Source organism: Canis aureus, chromosome 11 (assembly GCF_053574225.1).
Source record: "Canis aureus isolate CA01 chromosome 11, VMU_Caureus_v.1.0, whole genome shotgun sequence".
Classification (NCBI taxonomy): Eukaryota; Metazoa; Chordata; class Mammalia; order Carnivora; family Canidae; genus Canis; species Canis aureus.
The window spans coordinates 65033378-65054681 of NC_135621.1; the positions used below are offsets into that span (position 1 = coordinate 65033378).

General features: G+C 52.0%; 1 protein-coding gene and 1 non-coding gene across 9 annotated transcripts in view; one reads left to right on the plus strand and one right to left on the minus strand.

Annotated features, from left to right (window-relative positions):
* Positions 1–21304, plus strand: part of B3GNT2 (UDP-GlcNAc:betaGal beta-1,3-N-acetylglucosaminyltransferase 2) — a 271174-nt gene that overhangs the window by 148425 nt on the left and 101445 nt on the right. For 3 of the 8 annotated variants that reach the window (XR_013389763.1, XR_013389762.1, XR_013389761.1), the window contains exon 1: positions 4403–4669. The exons of 1 other annotated variant lie outside the window; for it this stretch is intronic. The gene's annotated coding sequence lies outside the window, so the exon portion shown is untranslated. Of the gene's footprint in view, positions 1–3760; positions 3780–4402; positions 4670–7298; positions 7357–21304 lie in introns of those variants that run through there. 4 more of the 8 variants (XR_013389760.1, XM_077915569.1, XM_077915571.1 and 1 more) reach the window with 4 other exon arrangements.
* Positions 8259–8331, minus strand: TRNAE-UUC (transfer RNA glutamic acid (anticodon UUC)). The gene has a single exon. It is a non-coding gene; the product is annotated as a tRNA-Glu (tRNA).

The following is a 21304-nucleotide window of genomic DNA, read 5'->3' on the forward strand; positions in this document are numbered from 1 at the left end:
TCCTCCAGTCTTGAGGACGCTGCTGCCTTGCCACCTTCCCTCTCCCTTTCTGGTGGTTCCCATCTTCTGACCTCCTGGTCACTCCCTCTTCTTCACTTTCTTAACAATTCCGCTCTCAGCTCCATGACCTTCACACCGTGACCTTGACTTCAGTTCCTGCCCATATGTTCCTGGGTGGCTTCACTGTCCACAGAGACGACCTACCCGATACCTGCCTCTCAATCCCTTGGCCTCATATTCTCTTGTGACTTTCTCCTCTACTCTCCACTATCATATCCTGGTTTTTGTCATGACCTTGAACCTCTCCACCTCCTGAACTACTAACTTAAGCATCCAGATTGCTGACCTGACCCCCTCTTCTTCCAGCATGACTAAACATTGACTCCTTTGACACCTCCAGCCCATTGATTTCTGTCCTTTCTCTCTCATCATCACGTCAACCCCACTTTTGCCACGGTTCTCAATTCCTTGGCAAAAGGAAGTCGCCCCTCTGCTCTTGGAAGTCGCTCACCTGCACCTGCACCAGAGCAGACGCTAGAGCTCTGCTGGAGGAGGTCGCACAGGAGGACCAGAGGGTAGCTTACAAGTTCACGCCACCAACCTCAAGTGGGTTGCAAAGCTGCCTTGTCACTTGGCCATTTCTCGGCCTTCCCACCTTCTGCCATGACAGTGTCACACCTTCTCCTCTCTCTTTAAATCTGTTGGCTCACCTTGCCCCACCCGCTGCCTCCTGTATGTCACAGGGGAAGAGAAGGCATCCTGTGGAAGGATATCCCATGCCAAACTGCCCTCTCCAACTTCCTCCCCATGGTTCTAACAGAGGAGGTGGCCCCCTGCCCGGGGTGAGCCTCCCCGTCCACCCCTGGTTCCATCCTCTCCCGTGGTCTCAGGAACCAGTGTTGTCCATTGTCCTTTCATGCTATACCTTCAGCTCCTCTTCTCTGTAGGATCCTCCCCACCTGCATTTAAACACTCAGGCTACCCTCTCCTAAACCCACTGCCGACCTAACATTGCTCTCCAGCTGTCTCTCTCCAACCCTCCAAACCTTTCTCCCTGCATGAGGTAGGTGCCTTCCTTCATTTCTTCCCCCCTCACTCCTCAGTCCACTCGGGTCTATCTCCTGGGCCTTCACGGTCCCAGCCACTGCTCCACGACATTCCCAGGGACACCAGGTCAGTCAATCCAGGGGATGTTACTTTGTCCTCACCTCCCTTGGGTGTCTCAGCCCTTTGGAGTGTGGCTGACGCGGCCTCCTCACGACATGCTCTCTCCCTGGGAGACCCCTGCCTCCCCAAGCTCCTAGTTTTCCCCCTGCCTCTCTGGCAGCTCCTCCACTTTGTCTGCAGAACAGTCCGCCTCCGTCCAGCCTTTAGATAAGAGATTCTGGAGGCTCAGTCCCAGGCCCTCCTCCAGGCGAGCTCTGTCCTCTCCCAGGGGACCACCTCGTCCTCCCGGCTTTACTGCCACTTCTACTCGCTACTCACTGCTTCGGCTCCAGCCTCTCCTCAGCACCGGACCCTGCAACCAATGACCTGCTCAACACCTCCACTCGGACATGTCACAGGCACCGCAGGCCCACCTTGGCCAAATGTGAACCTTGGGAAGGATTTCTCCTTTCTCTTCCCTAAGGGACCCCGTCTATCTGCTTGAAGAAGCAGAGAACTGGGAGTTCTCCTTGATTTCTCTTGAGTTAAGCAACCACCAATTTTTTTTTAAATTTTATTTATTCATCAGAGATACAGAGAGAAAGGCAGAGACACAGGCAGAGGGAGAAGCAGGCTCTCTGCGGGGAACCTGATGTGGGACTCGATCCCAGGACCCGGGGATCACCACCTGAGCCGAAGGCAGATGCCCAGGGAGCCACCCCGGTCCCTGCAAGCATCAAGTCTTGGTTGGTATTCTTCTCTCCATTTGCTCTACCACTTAAACAAAGAGCCCTTTCATTTATATTTTGGCAACAGCCTCCTAACTGTCCCTCAACCCCATCTGCCTCTTCCCTATTCCTTCTTCACCTGGTGGCCAGAGTGATCTTACTGAAAACGGTGTTCTAGGCCCTGCCAAATGCAGCCCCTGCCTACCCCTCCAACTTCTCCCTCAACCACATCACCTTTGTGGTATGAACCAGCCAGGAACTCTGTTCCACTCTCCTTTTTGCCTGAGTAAACTCCTGGTCACCCTTCAGAGCTCCCCTAAAATGTCACCTCCTCTTGGACTCCCCCAGATGTTCCCACCACCCTGTATTGCCACAATCCTAATTATGTAATCGACAGTGCATTTAATTGTTAAGCTCGCTCGCTCTCCAACCGTGAGCTCCGAGAGGGAAGAGTGTGTCATGTTCACCACTCCAGGGTCAACACAGGTTTGTTAAATAAATAAATAAATAATACATCTTTACCCACCGATGATGGACCCAGGCCCCAACCCAAGGGGAAAGAATACAGCCAAGTGGGTGTGGGACTTAGTGTTGAGTAATTCCCCCAATGGAACAGTGTTAGCTGTTAGAGATACATTCCCAGCTGCATTAATTAAGGGCAGGGTGGAGAGAATGCCCCTATTTTTAAATTTCAGGGCCTGGGCAGCTACAAGCTTAATTTCCTTGTTGGATCCCAACTTAAACTCTAGCAGTTCCTTTACTAAAAACTCCTTGGCAGGCAGCCCCTCAAAGTATGTCTGTGGCTACTGGCTGCCCGTTTACAGGGAAGACACTGTGCATAGAAACCATCTATCAATCTGATGGCACAGAAAAATCTTCAGATGCAGTCTGGTCCCACCACAGCATTTAATCAGAATAGCAGCCTAGAGGCATCTTTATTTAAACCAAGGAACACGGACTCAGGACTAATTCTTTTCATGCAGAAGGAAAGCACAGGCTTTGTCGGTTCATTAATTTATACTTTCTGTAGAGTCCTTGAAGAATTCCCAATTTCTCTATTTCTTTCAAAATGTTTTATTAGCTTTCTAAATTAGGACAGTTACCGCAAATGGAAAAGTACAAAATTCAAAGTCGGTGAGGGGATAAAATCCAGCTCCCCCCCTTCTCACACTCCCAGCCCCCCCACTCGAGATAACCCCGGTTGGCAGGCAGCGCGCATCCTTCTTGTTTTTCTAGGAAGACACAGAATCCAACTTGTTTCTTGGACTTTTCTTGTTTCGGTCTTGGGAGACGCGTGTGCGCAACATAAAAGCAAAAAAAAAAAAAAACAAAAGGTCCGAAGGCTGCGAAATCCAAACTTTCCCAGGTCGGACTGCGAATTCCTGTGTCTCGAAGAGTTGCACCCACGAGGCTCGGCGCATCCCGCAGCAACGTGCTCCTCGCTGAGATAAGAGCTAAGGACCCACCGTGCAGGGCGCCGGGCTCCCGGGTGCCTGACATTCCTACTTTGGCAGCTCCCTCCCCTTCGGCCGATCCCGCCTCCGAAAGCCTTCGGGAAAAAAAATGCAAATATTTGAGGGTAGAGAGTCCTTAATCGCCGTCTTACTAGTATAAAGGGGACTCTCTGTGCTCCCGAAGAGATAAGGACCAAGAGAGGGAGGTGCCTTCTGCCCCCCCACCCCACCCCCCGGCGCCCCTCCGAGCTGCGCCGCCTCCCGGACCCCGGCGCCCGCCGGACCTGCGCGCCCCACGCGCCCCACGCGCGGCGGGAGGCGGAGCTCCCCTCGGCGTGCAGTGCCCGGGCGAGCCAGCGGGGGCGCCGGCCGGGAGGTGCGTCGGTGCGCCCAGGTGCGTCGGCCCGAGGCGCCGTCCACGCCCAGGCGCCACCCAGGAGGGGGAGCGCAGGTGTGTCAGAGGTCAGCCTTGTGGGCTCCGGGGTGTCCGCCCTGCCCTGTGGGCGGCGCGGCTGGAGGCGCGGCGTCGGGACACCCCGCGTTTCTGCACCGCGAGGAAACCCTCCGCACGACCCCCCCCCCCCCCCGTTCCCGGGCGGGTGGCAGTGGCGTCCCTGGGCCGGCGGGGGGGCCGCGGGCCGGCCCAGGCCCAGGCCCAGGCCGGTTCTGCCGGAGAAGGTCGCGGGGGTCCTTCCCCGCCTTTGCGCTTCGTCCCCCAGCATCAGGCGCCCCGCGCCGGGGGCGACCTGCCGCTGCTCTAGGTTAGACGGGGCGGGAACCCGGCCGGCAGCCCTGCCCTTCCGAGGGCTCTACTGTCTGGGGTCCCCCTCCCCTGCTTTAACCCTCCGCCTTCCCCGTGTGGACCTGGGGGCCCCGAGGGGGGGGTCCCTGGAAGCCAGGAGGAGCACGAGCCGGGGAAGGCGGGCGAGTCGTGGGCGCAGCGCGGCCTCCCCCAAACTTGGGGCGCGGGGCTGCGGGCCCCGCGGGGCCGTGACGCGGGGGGCGGGGCCGGGCCCGATTGGCGCGCGGGGCGGGGCGGGGGCGGGCCCGGGGGCGGGGCGGGGGCGGGGCCGGGCGCCCAGAGGCGGCGGCGGCGGCGGCGGCGCCGGGAGCCGGAGCCGGGAGTGAGAGGCGCAGCGGCCGAGGCGGCAACAAGTGCCGGGGCCGGGCCGCGCCGGGGACTCCCTCGCCGCCGACGCCACCGGGCCGCCCCTCGCGGTGCAACGGATGGAGCGGGAGCGGCGGCGGTCGCCGGGCTGAGCCGCGCCGAGCGGCCGGAACGTGGATGCGGCCGGGATCTCCCGCCCCCGCCCCGCTGAGCAGGAGCTGCTCCCGGACAAGGTAGGGCCGGGGCTGCGAGCCGCCCCCCCCCGCCCGCCGGCCGGGCCCTGCCCGCCTCCCTCCCGGCGCCGTCCGTCGCCGACTCGGGCTTCCCGCGGCGCGCCCCGGGAGGAGGGCGGCCCTGTGCTCCCGCCGCATCCCGGCGCCCCCTTCCCCCGCCTCCCCGCCCCGGGGCCGGGGGTAGGGACGCCCGCGGCTGCGCGTCCCCTCCGCCGCCCGCCCTCCCCCACCCCCCGCGGGGCCCCGGGACGCCCCCTCCTCGCTGCACCCCAGCTTCCGGGGGGCCCGCGCGGGGGATGCGGGCCGCGGGCAGGGGCGCCTGGGGCGGAGCGCGGCTCCGGGCTCGCACCCCTCGCCCCGCCCGCGCACTGCGCCGGCCTCGGTTGCCGCAGGGGGAGATCAGGTGTTCGGGGAGCCTCGGAGCCGCGGGCCGCGCTCCCCGCCCCCCCCGCCGCCGCCGCCGCCCCCGGGCCCCCGGGCCCCCGGGCCCCCGGAGGCTGCTTGCTCTGAAACTTAGGGAGAACCTTCCGCTCTGACCTCTAAAAAATTGTTCCACGCCGCCCGCGTTGAATGATTAACCAGGCTGCTCGTCCGCGAGCGGGGGAGGGGAGGGGAGGGGGGGAGGGGGGTGCTGCCGCGGGCGCGTCCAGGCCGGCGTTTGCAGAGCACCTCGCTGGGGGGGCGGCGCGGGGGGCGCTCGGAGGGACCCCGCCGGCTGGGGCTGGGGCTGGGGCTGGGGCTGGGGCGCGCCCGGACGTCCTGGAGGGACCCCCCCCCCCCTCCGCCGCGGCAGGCGGACCCTCCTGGGGGTAGTGAGACCGAGTCACCTTAGTATCCGGGCCACGGGGGCTTGGGCTTAGGGCCGTGGAGCCCCAAACCCCTTCTCTGCCCACAAGTGTCCGGGCGCGAGAGCCTGCCTGGGACGTGAATGCCTCTGAGCTCGCGTTGGCTTGGAGGCTCCCTCTCCTGCTCAACACCCGGGAACACGCCGGCACGTTGTCCCCGCTCCCGCGGCCTCCCGAACCTTCCCAATCTCGTAGAAAGATGGTTTAGGACAATGGGACGGCGTCGTCCCGCCCTCCCCGGTGGGAGCCGCGCTGGGAGCCCGGATTGCTAAACCCCTTGGTGCACACGGGCGCCCACTTGTTATAACAGATTCTTCCGGTGAGAGGTGGCCCGCGGGGTGAGGATTGGGACCGGGAAGGGGCGGGGGTGGCCGAGCCCGGCCAGTCCGAGCGCCCGGGAGCCCCGCGGTGTCCGGGTCGCGCCCGTGCGGGACTAGGGAGAGCGTTACACAGAGCCCCTGTGCCTTTTTTTTTTTTTTTTTAAGATTTTTATTTATCAATGAGAGACAGAGAGGCAGAGGGAGAAGCAAGCTCCATGCAGGGAGCCTGATGCGGGACTCGATCCTGGGTCTCCAGGGTCACGCCCTGGGCCGAAGGCAGGCGCCAAACCGCTGAGCCCCCCAGGGGTCCCCAGCCCCTGTGCTCTTAAATCCGATGGGCTTTTAAGACCAGAGAAGCGCAGAACCCTATAGAATTCTCTGTGTAAGTAGAGGAGGCTCTTCCCTGCCCAGCTTCCCGGATGTCTTTATCTTTGGATCTCACGTTTGAAATTACTTTCTCAGTTTGAAATACTGCTTTTCCCCCTTGGCCATCAGCCAAGAGCAGGGGCTCACGGCTCTTCGGCTCTTCGTTTAGTTTCTGTGCAGATGGCATGTGTGTTGATGGAAGGTCTAATTCTCCATAAAAGTTCAAGTCCCCCCCCCCCACGTTTACTGGTCCTGAATCTGCCACATACTGCTCAGTCCTCAGGCAGGTTGTTGATCATCCCAGCCTTATTTTCCGTAGCAGGGTTGGGGGATGGCAGGGCCTACTCTGCAACATTGGTTTTGAGGACAAATGGGATCATGTTTGTCATGGCTCTGCCTCATGGCTCCTGGCTCTGCCTCATGGGAGTTAAGAGGCACTTAATGAGTGGTGGTCACTGCGTAGTAACGGGTATAGAAGTCCCTCTAGGCACCAACTTCCCCTTACCAAAAACAGTAACTGGAAACCATTTAGATTGGTCTGACTGAGGCCGAAATCAGCCACATTTGGCAGATGCAGATAAAGCTTTTAAAATCCAAGAAATGAAGTAATCCTTTGATGAAAATAAACATAATATGCTTGTAAAAAATTACGATTCCCCCCCCCCCCGGGTTTCTGAAGGATAACTATAATGGGCTTGTAGTTTTGAAGAGTTCTTTGTTGAAAAAAACACAATTTAGATTTCTCCAATTCTAAGATTCTATGGTTTTACTAAACGAGGAAAGTGGAACTAATAATTCATGGTTGATTTTTCACTATTCAACTTGTTAAAATATGTGCCCTTTTTTAGAGGTACATTGGGAAAAACGGAGTTATATTAGGAAATGAAGAATCTAAAAAAAGTGGATCATTCTGCTTAACATGATTGCATTGTTGGTACAAAGCTAGGATGTTCTGGATCGAAATGTATGGGGCTTTTTCAGCTGATTCAGGATTAAAAGATGAATCCATTGTTTCTTAAAGAAACTTTGAATCTTTAAGTTTTAATGTGTTCTAGTAATGCTATTTTTTGTTTTGTTTCTTTTTAAACCATAATTTAGGGATCCCGACCCCGTGCTGTGAATGTGCCTGAAGCATACTCTGTTCTTAACACACTGGGTCAGTGCTTTTAATTATTTCTAACTTGCTTAGTAGCCACAATATTTAACTTTACTTAGTTTTCTTTTGACAGTTTTATTGGACAGTTTGTTAAAGACTTTAACAATTAATAGATACCAGTGGTTACTTTCATAAACATTATGATTCTTGCACCTGGGATAATATTTGGTTATATAATCTATCGCAACATGCCCAATTGTGGTGTATAAGTTACAGATACTGGAAAATTCTCGTAAAGGCAAATTTATGGTCTTATGTGCAAATGCTCAGGAGGAACTAAAATCATTTCAGTCAGTTGCCTGGCAATTTTAGTGTATACAGAACCTTGAAACATGAATTAAACTGGGCTCTGACAATTTGAAAGTTGGGTTTCTTGGCTGACCTGATCGAAAGCCCCAGTAAGGGACCACAGTACATCCAGCCAACAGGTGTGGAGATACAGCTGCCTCCTCCCTCACAACCCTCCCGCCCCCCCCAGGGTGGGATGACTGTTAACTAGGTGCTTCCCAAAGATGTCCCCAAATTGTGGGATGAATAAATTCCACTCTCTGGAGAGGCAATTACCATTCGAATAAGAGGTACATGTGTGTGGTATGACTTTTAGAGAATTGATGTAATGATTTCATCATCATCTGGTGGTGAGGCTTTGCTAGTCTGAACACAGCGTTGGTGGGAAGAACTTGTACTTGATGGAGAATTTGTTATTAGGGCAAATGTGGTACAATCACTGCTGGAGAAAGTTAATCGTACTGGTTTTCTCTATGCTAGAACTCTGGAGCTGAGATTTGGACTTCCTGTGTGAACTGTTATGTTCTTTGTCCCTCAGCTTTGTCCCCTTGCCTTTCTTAATTTTTGTAACAAAATCCAAATTTCCTTTTTTTTTTTTCTTTCCATAGCCTCCATGCCCAGCATGAGTCTTGAACTCCCGACCTTGAGATTGAAAGTCTCATGCTCTACCAACTGAGCCAGCCAGGTGCCCCCCAAATTCACATTTCTTTTGAGAGTCAGCATTGTTGATAAAGTTATAACATGTCTTGAAATAGTTTATGTAATTTTAGTTTAGGTATTTCCAGGGTTAACTTTGTTACAGATTATTTTCTGTACATCTGTGAACATTCCCTTAGAGCCGGGTTTGAAATTATATTCTGATGTGGCTACAGGGGGGAAATTCCCAGTAGCCAGGAAATTGATACTTTCTACTTTTCATTCTGCGGCATTTAAAAACTGGTTTATTGTTCCAGTGCCTTCACTCTGATGCGATTAGGATGTACGGTGTTTACCAGAATACTTTTTAAAAATGATTGTCCAAGGGAATCAATTCTAGCGTGTGGCCAGGTTCTGTCAGAGGGGCCGTGTGGTGGTTTAGTGGTTAAGAGTAGGAACTTGGAGTCAATCAGATGAAGAATTTTTTTTTTTTTTAAACTCGAGGTCTAGCATGAAGTGGGAAATGCTGTAATGCTGTGGGCAGCTCCTGAATCCACCACCCTGCTCAAGAAGCAAACATTTTTTAGTACCCCAGAAGGTGCCTGGGCCCCTTTCCAGTCACTATCCACTCTCTAGAGGGGAACTGTTACTCTGACTTTCAGACATCTCAGATGGGACTCCTTTCATATGGATTGTTCTTGCCTGTTCTTGAACCTAATATAAGTGGAATTACAGAATCATACTGTGTATAGTCTTGTGAAACAGACCTGGTTTTGAGTTGGTTTTTGCCACTGTGTGACTGTGGTTACTGTGACTAAGTTACTTAACCACTCTGAGCCTCAGTTTCTTCATTTGTGAAGTGGGTGAGATGAAGCTCTATCTCAGATTTAATAAGAAGATTAACGTGATCATATACCTAAAATATCTAGCACTGTGCTTGCCATGCCATTTCTTTGTCCCTCTTTTCTTTCTTTTCTTTTCTTTTCTTTTCTTTTCTTTTCTTTTCTTTTCTTTTCTTTCAATTTTATTTATGTGACAGAAAGCACAAGTAAGGGGAGCAGCAGCAGGCAGAGGGAGAGGGAGAGGCAGACTCCCTGTTGAGCAAAGAGCCCAAGGTGGGACTTGATCCCAGGACCTTGGGATCATGACCTGAGCCAAAGGCAGGTGCCCAACTGACTGAGCCACCCAGGTGCCCTATTTCTTTAAAAAGGTGATAACTAACGGAGTTAGTTAGACCCTAAGAATTTAGTGTCTGACTCTTGGTTTCGGCTCAGGTTGTGATCTCATGGGCTGTGGGATTGAGCACACTCAGTGCTGAGTCTGCTCGAGATTCTCTCCCTCTGCTTCCTCCCCCAACTCACCTGTGTGTTGTCCCTCTCTCTCTCTCAGAATAAATGAATAAATCTTGGGATGCCTGGGTGGCTCAGTCAGTTAAGTGTCTGCCAGTGGCTCAGGTCATAATCCCAAGGCCCTGGGGAACCTGCTTTTCCATCTTGCTCTTGCCCTCCCGGATTGTGCGTGTGTATGTGCTCTCTCTGTTGAATAAGTGAATAAAATATTTGAAAAAATCTATTAAAAAAGAAAAAGATAACTAAAGCAATTCTATCTTCCTTGCTTTAATATGCTATTTAATAGGCTATACAAGTTATGTTGGTCTTTTACTGAAAGTTAGAAGCCAAGTCTTTGTTGATTCAACACTTTGTTGATGTAGCTTTCAGCTTAAATAAGACATCTCTTTTTAAAAAAGATTTTATTTATTCATGAGAGAGAGAGAGAGAGAGAGAGAGAGGCAGAGACACCAGGCAGAGGGAGAAGCAGGCTCCATGCAGGGAGCCCGATGTGGGACTCGATTCCAGGAATCCAGGATCACGTTCTGGGCTGAAGGCAGGTGCTAAACCACTGAGCCACCCAGGGATCTCCAACATATTATTTCTTGATAACTGATCTCTTATTATTTTTTTTTAATTTATTTATTTATTTATTGATAGTCACACAGAGAGAGAGAGAGAGAGGCAGAGACATAGGCAGAGGGAGAAGCAGGCTCCATGCACCGGGAGCCTGACGTGGGATTCGATCCCGGGTCTCCAGGATCCCGCCCTGGGCCAAAGGCAGGCGCTAAACCACTGCGCCACCCAGGGATCCCTCTTATTATTGTTTTAAAGATTATTTTGGAGAGCAAGAGAGAGACCACAGTGGGGAGTGGCAGAGGGAGAAGGAGAAAGAGTCCCAAAGACTCCACATGCCCTGAGCCCAAATCAAGAGTCAGACACTTAATGGACTGGGCCACCCAGACGCTCCTCCTGTTATTTTACTTGACATTTCCTGTATAAGTCATTAAATGACAGTCATTGAAACGTCCCATTTAGAGTTAGTTGATCAGTCACTGGAGGTCACCTGCACGGTATAGGCTGTGGTGCAGTAGTGACAGCTTACCCGGATTATGAGGTCTGTGGGAGAGTGGAGATAGGAGGCAACGGTAAGTGCCTGGGGTACCCAGGAACAAGGTTTACTGCCTTAAGTTTTGTGAAATAATTATTTCAGAAGTGAAAGCACAGGGCCAGTTGTTAGGCTCAGACCTGCCTTTTAAAACATTTGCAGCTTCTGTAATCTTCCTCTGCAAGTGATATGATATATTCAGTGGTCTCATGTTCCCAGTGTTTTTGGTGGACTTTTTGGATACTTTCTATTTTTGGAGCCATGCTTTGAATATAACTCGGGTGGTACTGTGGCATTCTTTCTAAAAGACTTTTTTTTCCTTACGATGTTTAATTAGGGGGAAAGCTCAAGGTAAGGTAAAGGAAAATAAAATTAATTTCACCATCTCTTAACACTGTAACTGCCCTTAACTTGGCTTGGATCCTTCCAGGTTCTTTTCTTTGTATGTGTACACTTCTAGGATAGGCTTAGAAGAAAATGCATTGCTGATACTTTAGGTAAATTTAAAATGGATTATATGGGCCTGCCTAGAGATACCTGGCTGAGAGGGCAGGAGGCTTTGAAGGCTTGGGTTCAAATCCATCCCCATTCTGGGGAAGTGGCTGTACCATTATCAGCAGTGCTGGGCGTGGAAGTCCCCCAGTACTCCCACCAGGACCCCGGTCTTCCAGATTACAGTAGCTGAGAGAGAAAACCTGTCCTTGGGACCCTTTCCCCCCAAGACCTCAAGATGGTATATAATCAGAGGAGCATTTTGTTCACTTAGCCAGTGTGCATCAATTGAGCACTTACTGTATGCCTAGCACTGTGCTCGGCCCCATGTATATTCCTAGATGCGTCAGGCACAGTTCTGCCCTCGAGTTAGCAGTCTGTGGGAAACTCTAACCCAGAAATGATGAAAGAGTGCTCCCGTTGAGGTGCAAGCCATGTGCAGTTTTGGGGGGCAGCCAAGAAAGGTTTCCTGAGGAAGTGGTGTTTGGGCTTAGCCTTAACGGATGAGTTAATAACTTTTTGGAGGGCAGAGACTTAGAGGCTTGGGGCAGTGTGTCAGGGAAATAGCAGGTGATCCCGCGGGTTTGGAGGTCAGGGTGTCTAGGAAGGGGTGATGGACACGGTGCAGGCCAGTGACCATGCGAAGACGTGGTACTTGATACTTACGGAGGTCGTGGGAGCCATGGAAAGTTCTGGCAGAGAGGATGTCGTGACGTGTCAAGGTCAGGCTTGCCTTTAGGAGGATGCAGGGCAGCTTGTGATCATGGGCCTGGCTCATTTTACAGCCTCCCGATGGGGCACTGCTTCTCATTTGCCCCACAACAGTCTATTCTCAGAAAGAAGGCGGAGGAATATTTAAAAACTGAAATTACTTGATGCCCTTCTCTACTCAGAAACCTCCAGGAGCTGCGATTCTCCTCAGGCTGAAGGCGCGGTCCCGCCCCTGCCCTCCGTGGTGGCCGGTCCCCCTTCCTAGAATTGTCTGGCCCCGCTCCTGCCACTTTCTTTCTGAGAAGAAGGATTTGTCTGACTCCTTTTATCCGTATCATCTCTGCCGTCCTGTGTATTTGTCTCAGCTCGTATCGGCCTTAGATCATGGGCCTCTGGCCTCTACTCTTGGTTGTCGGTTTCAAACCCTGCTCCGTAGACGTAGGTGCTGCCTTTGCTCACTTCCTCAGTCTCCGGGGACACCGAGGGCCCAAACCGACCGGGCTGCGCGGGACTAGAGTGTATCTGTGCGCTTTATTCCAAAGAGAGTGAGAAGTGAAAAGCGTCCTGGTCGCTGGCCTGGGATTTGGAAACCAGTACAGGAAGGTGTGAAGGGGGATCTACGCGGACGGGTACACGGGGACCTTTTTATTTGACATTTTGAACATGGGAGGCTGCAGTGGCATCTGGGGGGTGGGGTCCAGGGGCGGCTACGCGCAAGGGCGACCCAGCAATAGGCCTGAGCCCAGGACTGTGGGGCCAGGAGCAAAGCTTCAAAGATGTAGGAGAATGAGGAAGAGAATCTGGGTTCCGCGGTCTTGAATTTGGGGTGGGGGCCGTGATAGGTGCCCTGGGGAGTCCGGAGGGACCAAGCACTACGGAGATCCTAGAGGGTGAAGGGACTTGGGAAGGTGGGGCAGGGGCAGAACCTTTTCAGGGTGTCGATAGGAGGGGGGAGGAGGGGCTTGTGCCTGGAGCTGTGTCAAGGCCGCCCTAATCTCGAGGGCTGGGGTGTGACTTAGTGCGAACTGAGTGGTCCACGTAGAGAATTTGAAGTAAATTTTGGTTCCAGGGCTGACTTTAAAAAACGCAGAAAAACAGGAACGCCTGGGTGGCTTAGGGGTTGAGTATCTGCCTTTGGCTCAGGACATGATCCTGGGGTCCCGGGATCGAGTCCCACCTCGGGCTCCCTGCGTGGAGCCTGCTTCTCCCTCTGCCTCTGTCTCTGCCTCTCTCTCTGTCTCTCTCTCTGTGCCTTTCATGAATAAATAAATAAAAATCTTAAAAAAAAAAGAAAAAGAAAAACAAACAAAAAAACCTTTGTAACCATGGCAACCTACTTAGCTTCTGTTGCTTCCTCCACCCCCGAAGAAATAGGAAAAAGCCCTGCACGGCCAGCCTCACAGGTGGAGTGTTTAAATCCAACGCAGTCATGAGTCTGAAAGCATGAACACTGCAGTAAGGTTACTTCCACGGGCCATGGACTTGCTAAGGTCTTTAATTTGTGCTTCAGCATTATGTTGTTTTATATTTTCTTTGAAAAGCACTTAACATCCAAATGCTTCTCTGGAGTGCTGCTTTTTTGAGTCCCGGTCAGAGAGTAACACAATTAGGTTTAAAATACAAACAAAACAAAATAAAACCTTCAAGTCTGGCTCTAGAGTATTCATTGGGAAGCCTAGTGATGTTTTCAGAATCAAATATCTTTGTTCAGCATTGAAAGAGTCTAATTGGGTTTGTTCCAGTTACCATCTTTTCTTTTCTTTTCTTTTCTTTTCTTTTTTCTTTTCTTTTCTTTTCTTTTTTCTTTCAGTTACCATCTTTTCTAAATAGTTAACATTTGGAACTAAAGGAATATATTTTACATTTATGGTTTTATGGCTGAATCTGACGCTTGTTTATAAGGAACTTATGTAGCTTTTATTCTCACAGTAAATGAGATGCAGCCATTTTATTTTTCTTCTCTTCACCACATAAGGAATTATTTTCTTCAAATGAACTTAAAATATCTCTCATGAATACTCCTATTTTTAACTGAATGTTTTTCTCTTTTGAATTTTTTTCCTTAAGGGTCTGATGGATCCTTAAAAAAAAAAAAAACAACAACAAAACACCTCTTTATAATGGAAATTTTCAAACGGGTACAGATAGGGAGAGTGATCTAAGGAAGCCTCAGGTGGCTGTCACTGGTTTCAGCGTGGCAGGCCTCGCCCTTAACCCCTGCCTGAGCAGGCGGCTTTGTGGAGCGCAAGTCCTGCAGGACCTCCAGGTCACCCACCGGTTGGAGAAGTAGAAACTGTGGGAGTGTTTGGACCCCCCGGGAAGGGAGAAGTGAGCAGAGGATGTGCACCGGGTGACACACGGATTTGTACGGCCCCTGACGTCTCCAAGTAGGGGAGAGCCTAGGACATGTGAAGGTGACATTCACAGACACACTTAAAATCAGATGATTTAAGCTGCTTGGTACAAGAGGCCCAGTTTCTAAGCTGCTCTGTCCTGTGCTTGTATATTGAGCAAACATAATCTCTTTTATTTTGGCAACATAAATTTTTCTTGGCAGGTGGCCAGAGAAGGAAGTGTTACCATTTCATCCCTTTAAATATGTGGACATAAGTCTTGGTTGAACAGGCCCCTTTTAATAGGACATTTGGATAGAAGGCTTGAAAGTATTTTAAATCTGTGTGATTTATTTTGATATTTGAAAAAAAAAAAAGCAACTTAAAAACCGGGCCTGAAGCTTCTTTTAGTAACTTCTTGAGATTTAACATTTGACAAAAGGAAGAGAGGCAGGGAAGGGAAAGGAATCCAGGAGAAGGGAACTGAGGGAGGGGCGGCGGTTTGCTTGTTGGTACCCCACTCTGAGGTTGCCACCCTAGGGTCACTTGTCACTACAAAGGGATTCTTCTGGGATGAGGATGGTCCCTGACTCTGGAGAAGACGTGGCTTCCCAGGGGGAGGCGCAGTTTAATTGGATCCTCAGTATGTGTGAGGAGCAGTGGTTGGGGTGCTTTCACCTTGGGGTTACAGCGTGCGTGTGTGTGTGTGTGTGTGTGTGTGTGTGTGTGTGTTGCAGGGGCTCGGTCCTGCCTCCCTCGGGGTTGGGGAGAGGGGATCTTGCCTCACCTGCAGCCGTTTGGGCCCGGAAGCAGTGCTGGGGGTGAGGGGTAGGTTCTAGGTAATCAGCTCTGGTCACCTGTTCTTCCTGAGAGGTTCCAGTTTGGGGGCAATCCCAAGTGCAGGTCGGGAGATGAAGCACATAAAGGACGACCTCAGGAAGAGGCGGGGGGATTTGAACCTGGGTCTTTGGGAGGAGGGCGGGCAGTGATTCAGGCTGGGGGAGGCTACCCGGAGCACAGGGGTGGGTGCGGAGGACAGGAGTCGGTCGCCCCTCGGGGGTGCGGGGCCTCGGCCTTCTCTGGGAGGGTTCTGAGGGCCGCCTGCTTGGCTCGAGGTCAGGTGGCGGTGAGAGTGCCTAATGGGGGGTCGCCCCCGGCCCCACGCTGGCCTTCAGCGGAGCGGCGGCGGGCTGGGCGCGGGCTGGGGACCCACCTGGCTCCCCGGTTCCTGGCGCTCGCCGTCCCCTCTCGGTCTTGGGGCCCTCAGGCCAGCTTTGGCGGCCGCGGACTTACTGTACCCGGAGGAACCTCCGCTGCGACCCTCAGGGCTGGGTCCCTGGATCCCAAGGCTGGGTCGCCTTGCCCCCCACGTGTTGGCTCTGTCCTGTCCTCCTGTCTTAGTAGGACAGTATCTAAATCTCTGCACGTGCCAGCGCCGCACAACTTCCTGCGACGGTCACGTTGTCAGGACAGTGAGTCGGGCGCTGGAGTCAGGCGCTCCTCCAGGCCTGGTGGGTCTCCCTGGGCCTCGCGCTCCGTGAGGTCACTTACTGTCACTTACTGCACGGAAGGGCAGGCGCTCTTGTGAGCGTGTGTCACTGGGCATCCGGGAACCGGCGTCCTAACAGCCAAGAAATTGAGACTTCCCCAGGCGATTTATTAAATCACTTAAAATAAACACTATCAATGTCATTGGTGTTGATTTAAATATTAAAGTCACAGAAGAAGTGGAACGTGCTGTGTGCACCCTCGGTTTTTGCAGCATGTTCAGACAATGTTCTCTCGATTTGGGGAGGTTATATTTTTATTTTTAGAAGGAAGACAAATGTAAACTTTTATTGTGCAGGAGGTTGATGGACAGGCTCTCAAGCTCTACATTTGTAGGGTCAAGAATTGCCACATGTAATTTAATAAGATTGGGGAGGGCGGTTGATTTGAAAGTTTGTCTGTAGAGCTTGCTGGAAGTAACATAGATACAAATCTCTATGCCAGAGAAAATGGAAGATTGGATTGGGTGTCAAGTGCTTAACATTAAAGTGATTGTTTTATTTTTTTTTTTTTAAAGATTCATTCATTTATTCATGAGAGACGCAGAGAGAGAGAGACAGAGACACAGGCAGAGGGAGAAGCAGGCTCCCTGCAGGGAGCCCGACGCAGGACTCGATCTCGGGTCTCCAGGATCAGGCCCTGGGCTGAAGGCTGCACTAAACCACTGAGCCACCCAGGGATCCCCAAAATGGTTCTTTTAAAATAAAAAATGTTTGTGGTCAGTTATCATAACCCATGGAATTACGTAGTGGGGAATGATACAATTTTGAAAGTCAGTTTTCAAACTTTGATGAGACAACTTTTCCTTGTGTAAATAAGCTAGTCTTTAGGTGAAATATTCATATATTTAAAAATGACACTAATCTCTTTTCCAGTACTTCTATCAAAGTACTCTCTTACTGATTTTTTTTTTTTTTTTTAAGATTTTGTCTGTTTATTCATGAGAGACACAGAGGCAGAGGCAGAAGGAGAACAGACTCCCTGCGGGGAGCCCAACGGGGACTCCATCTCAAGACCCCAGGGATCATACCCTGAGCCGAAGGCAGGCGCTCAACCCCTGAGCCATCGGGTGCCCCTCTCTTATTGATTTCATCAGCTTTTCTTTATAAGTGTCTGTAGACAAAAGGAGTCCACAAAGCTGGCGCCAAATTACCTCCTCCCCTCCCTATCTCTATACCAAGATTGCCAAGCCATGCTGATGGCCTACTTATTTCTAGAAGCATTTATACAAGGTCATTTTGATAACTTGGTTTATATAATGGGATTCTTTTCTAGTCCAGTACTGTAATTTATGCTTATGCATTTTTATTAATTTGTAATTGCCTTCCAACCCTTGGGCCTGTGTTTGTTTATGGATTTATTTAATCGTAGTAGACTGTTTCCTGAGATGTTTTTAGGTTACGTACAGCATCCAGATGATACCAGCTAATGCTTCCGTGAGGGGTAAGGCATTGAGGGGGAAAGCACTGGAATTGGAAAAGGCTTGGCCCCCTTAGGAAGAGGAGTGGCCTGGACTGACAGCCAGCGGCCAGGTACACGACTCTGCGGGGCTGGAGATTTAGGGCCTGTGTGTGAAATTATACTCAACAAGCAGCATTGACTCTTGATGAAAAAGATAAAAACGAAAATAAAAACTTTATTTTTTGTTTCTTTACTGCTCCTCCCCTTTTACGCCCTCCTTTCCCTCAGATTCATTGACTCGGTATCCAGGTGCTGTCTGAGTGGCAGACACCAGAGATGCGAAAACGAAAACGATTGTGGCCCGAAAACGAATGTGGCCCAGCCCATCCCTGAGGCCCCCCACATCCTGTGGGTGTGTCAGGCTTGTTAACAACAAGTGTGGATAAGTCAGATAAATGTGTGTTAGGTGTTCCAAGAGCAAAGGGGAAGTAATACAAACACACCCAGGGGAGGGGATCAGGGATGGAGCCGCTCAAAGCAGTGCTGGAAACAACTAGCCTTTTTGCCCTTTTGTTGTTTATGTGGAAGGCCTAGAGTCTGAAGCTGCAAACTGAGGAAGAGACGTGGTCACTGACAGTCCTTCTCACCGCTGGCCTCACGGTCCTGATTCTCCCTGTGGGGGCGTCGGCTGAGGTCTGGGCCTCCTGGTACCTGGGTTTCCTCTTCTGTAAATGAGGTGAATTGAGTAGATGAGTGACCAGGCCCCAGAGAGGAAATTCTTACGTCTTCTTTCTAGTAAGGAAAGTGGTCTGTGATCTGTGTGTGCTTGTGATGGAGAGAACCAGTGAAAAGTTGAGATGGAACAGTTTGTGGCCAGCACTTAGCCTTCGATCATCTTCTCTGACACAGGCGGGGCCCTTTCCTCTGCTGTCCAGGGGACCTGACCTCTCACCTGCAGCAGCGTCCAGGGGTCCCTCGCTGGGGTCCCTCCTTCAGGCTGTGCTGCTGGAGGTGAGGGGAGTGGAGAGGCCGCATTTTCTCTGAACAGCTCCCACGAAAGGGTTAAGTCCAACTTTATTTGGGGGATTCTTGAAATCTTCTTGACCAGTGGCCCTGTGCGGTAGAAAGAGTAAGAGCTTAGTCTTGGGGTCGGGGTCCAGGCTCCAAGTGCTGCCTCCACCCGGATTAGCTCCATAGCCTCAGACGAATGGCTTCATAGTTTTGAGCTTGTGAAGATGAAATGAGAGGAGAGCCTCCGACATAGGAAAATGGGAAAGGGCATGAGGAAGGAAAATCAGGAAGGAAGCATATGGAAAGAACATCAATTAAGACGGGGAGATGTCCATTCTCTGTGAAGCTTAAAAAGAAGGACCGCATCCCGGGTCAAGGTGGATGGTGCCCTGTGTGGGCCCTGCCCTCGGGTGTGCGGTGCAGATAAACCGGTCTGGCCTTTCTGGTGCGGGGACGGAGGAGGAGGAGAGAACAGTCTTCTTTCTCTCTGTAGTTTTTCCAAAGGAAATAATAAGACAAAAAAGATGCATTTATGAGGTGATTCTTTTTTTTTTTTTTTTTTTGATTATGCGGAAAATCCTAAACCACTCGCTGGTAGTTGTCTGGTGAGCCAGCACAAATCCCTGTGTCCGCAGGTGCGCGAGAGCTCTGCTGATAGGAGACAGACTCCTCAGAGCGTGCTCTTGCCCCCCGGGAACCCAACCTGCTTTACAGGAGTTAAATCTCAGTGGGGCTTCTGGGTGGCCCCCACTCTGGCTCTCAGCTCTTGGCTCAGGTCATGATCTCAGGGGTGGGAGATCGAGCCCTGCGTCGGGCTCTGCACTGGATGTCGAGCCTGCTTAAGGTGCGCTCCTTCTCTCTCTCTCTCTCTCTTTCTCTCTAACCCTCCCCCCCCACTTCCCCAATAAAAGTCTCCGGGACCGCAGAAGCCAACTCTGCTGTCAACATGGACATGGATGCGGAGTTCTTCATTTCCCCTTAATTCCCACTCCGGTGTGATTTAGCCCATTTTCTTCTTTGTTTCTTTAAGTAGAGGGCCTGGGAAGGAAGAGAACACATTCCCGCAGGCTGTCGGGGCAGCTTGCTCAGGTAGGCGCGGGTGCGGCCTCCTGCTCTGTGGAGAGGCCCTGGGCCCGCCAGCACCTACTCCCCCCGCCCCGGGGCCCACGGGAGCCACGGCTGCGTGACCTCTGCTGGCGACACCCCGGGCCCCACTCGGGTCCTGCCTTGACCTCTGCCGGCAGCTCATGAACGCTTACCTATTTGTTGTCTATAGGATCTTCGGTTTGTTTTGTTTTCTAAAGGCCTTATTTATTTATTAGAGGGAGAGCGTGCAGGTGCAGGTGCAGGCGCAGGCGCAGGCGGAGGGAGAGGGAGAAGCAGGCTCCCCGCTGAGCAGCGGCCCGGCTCCATCCGAGGCTCCATCCATCCGGGGACCCATCACCAGCAGAGCCGAAGGCAGACGTTTAATGGACGGAGCCACCCAGGCGGCCCAGGCCCCACATTTTATAAGAAACCTTTTCTCCTAACTTCGGACTTACTAAAAGTCTGGGTGAAGATGAACTTGGGTTGGTGATTTAGAGATAGAGGACTTGGGTCAGTTCTTGACCGTTGCCTCTCAGCCCCAGACTCCCCCCGTGTGGCCTGACAGGTGAAAATGGGTCGGGCCTTCCAGGAGGCCTTTGCCTTCTGTGAGCTGAGGCTCTGGGAGGGTGCTGCGGAAGAGTGGGGTTTTCCTTCCTGGCTCTGTGTCTGGAAGCAGGCTCCTGTAAAGCTGCTGTTTTCCTGCGCTCCTAGGGCCTGCAGGGCATGGCTTATCCGGCTCTGGCGGTGGCAGGATGGGGAGCCGGGGCTCAGGCCACTGCTTCTGGGGGCCCCACGTATATTCATACTGGTGCCCCGTGACCCTGGGCAGCCAGCGAGCCGGCCACCTCATCTTTGTCCCGGGCTGTGGCCACTTCCTGGTCCCGGCAGCACCTTAACTCCCGGGTGTGGGGACTCTGCGTGCCCACCCAGCCGTCTCCAAGGTTTGTTTTCTCTCGTTCTCCTGGTGGAGACTGTGTGTTCCAGGCTTTGTGGCTGCATCCTCAGGGGGCTGTTCCTGCTTTCCTGCTCCCTGGACCCTCTCTGGCCTGGGACCCCGGGAACTTCTCTGCCATCCATTCCTTGTCAGACAAGCTTGGAAGCTCTCTTCCACATTTGTCCTTTTCCCGGTACTCTTCATCTGCCAAAGCCTACTCTTTAGAATTCTATTCCATCTTTATAGTTATTACTTATCAGATTCTTAAACTTGTGCTTAAATTACTGTGGTTCCTGCCTCCTGGTTGGACCCAGGCTGAAATGCATCCCATGTAACCCAACTATGCAAACAGAAGGATGGAGCAGAGAGAAATCCAGGGCTTTCTCTGAGGGCCTGTCGAGAGCCTGCCAGACTGTACTGCTTGTATCTAGGTCCTGGAGCTCAGAGTGGAAACATTTACCAAGGCATGGCCACGTACAGCTCTTAACAAGGGCTTCCAGAACACATTAAGCTCCAAGGAACGGGGCGCCTGGGTGGCTCAGTCAGTTAAACCTCCAACTCTTGATTTAGGCTCAGGTCATGATCTCAGAGTCATGAGATCAAGCCCTGCCTAGGGCTCTGTGTTGGGCATAGAGCCTGCTTAAGAGTTTCTTTCTCTCTCTCTCTCTCTCTCTAAAAAAAAAAAAAAAAAAAAGCTCCACAGGAAGCAAATGCCTGCCTTTCAGCATTTCTTTTCGAAGATGATTTCCCACCTTAGGGAAGTGGATGTCCCTCAAATTTTAAGTCTGTACCAAGGACCTTCCTTCCTGAGGCCTATTTGCCCTGGGCCTCTACTACTATCATTGCCTTGATGGGGTAACAATTGCTCAAGGTCCTCTCCTCACCCGGAAGGAGGTGTGGAGGCTCCCCTATTTGAGGATAGGGTGGAGGAGGAATGAAGCCCTCCCTTGGAAGCACTACTGAATCCTGTGCATGTACATTCCCACCCCCCACCCCTTCCCACACACACAGGCGGGGCACGCCCAGTCAGAGTACACCCAAGTATGTTGTCTTTGGTGGGTCTGGGGCTGAC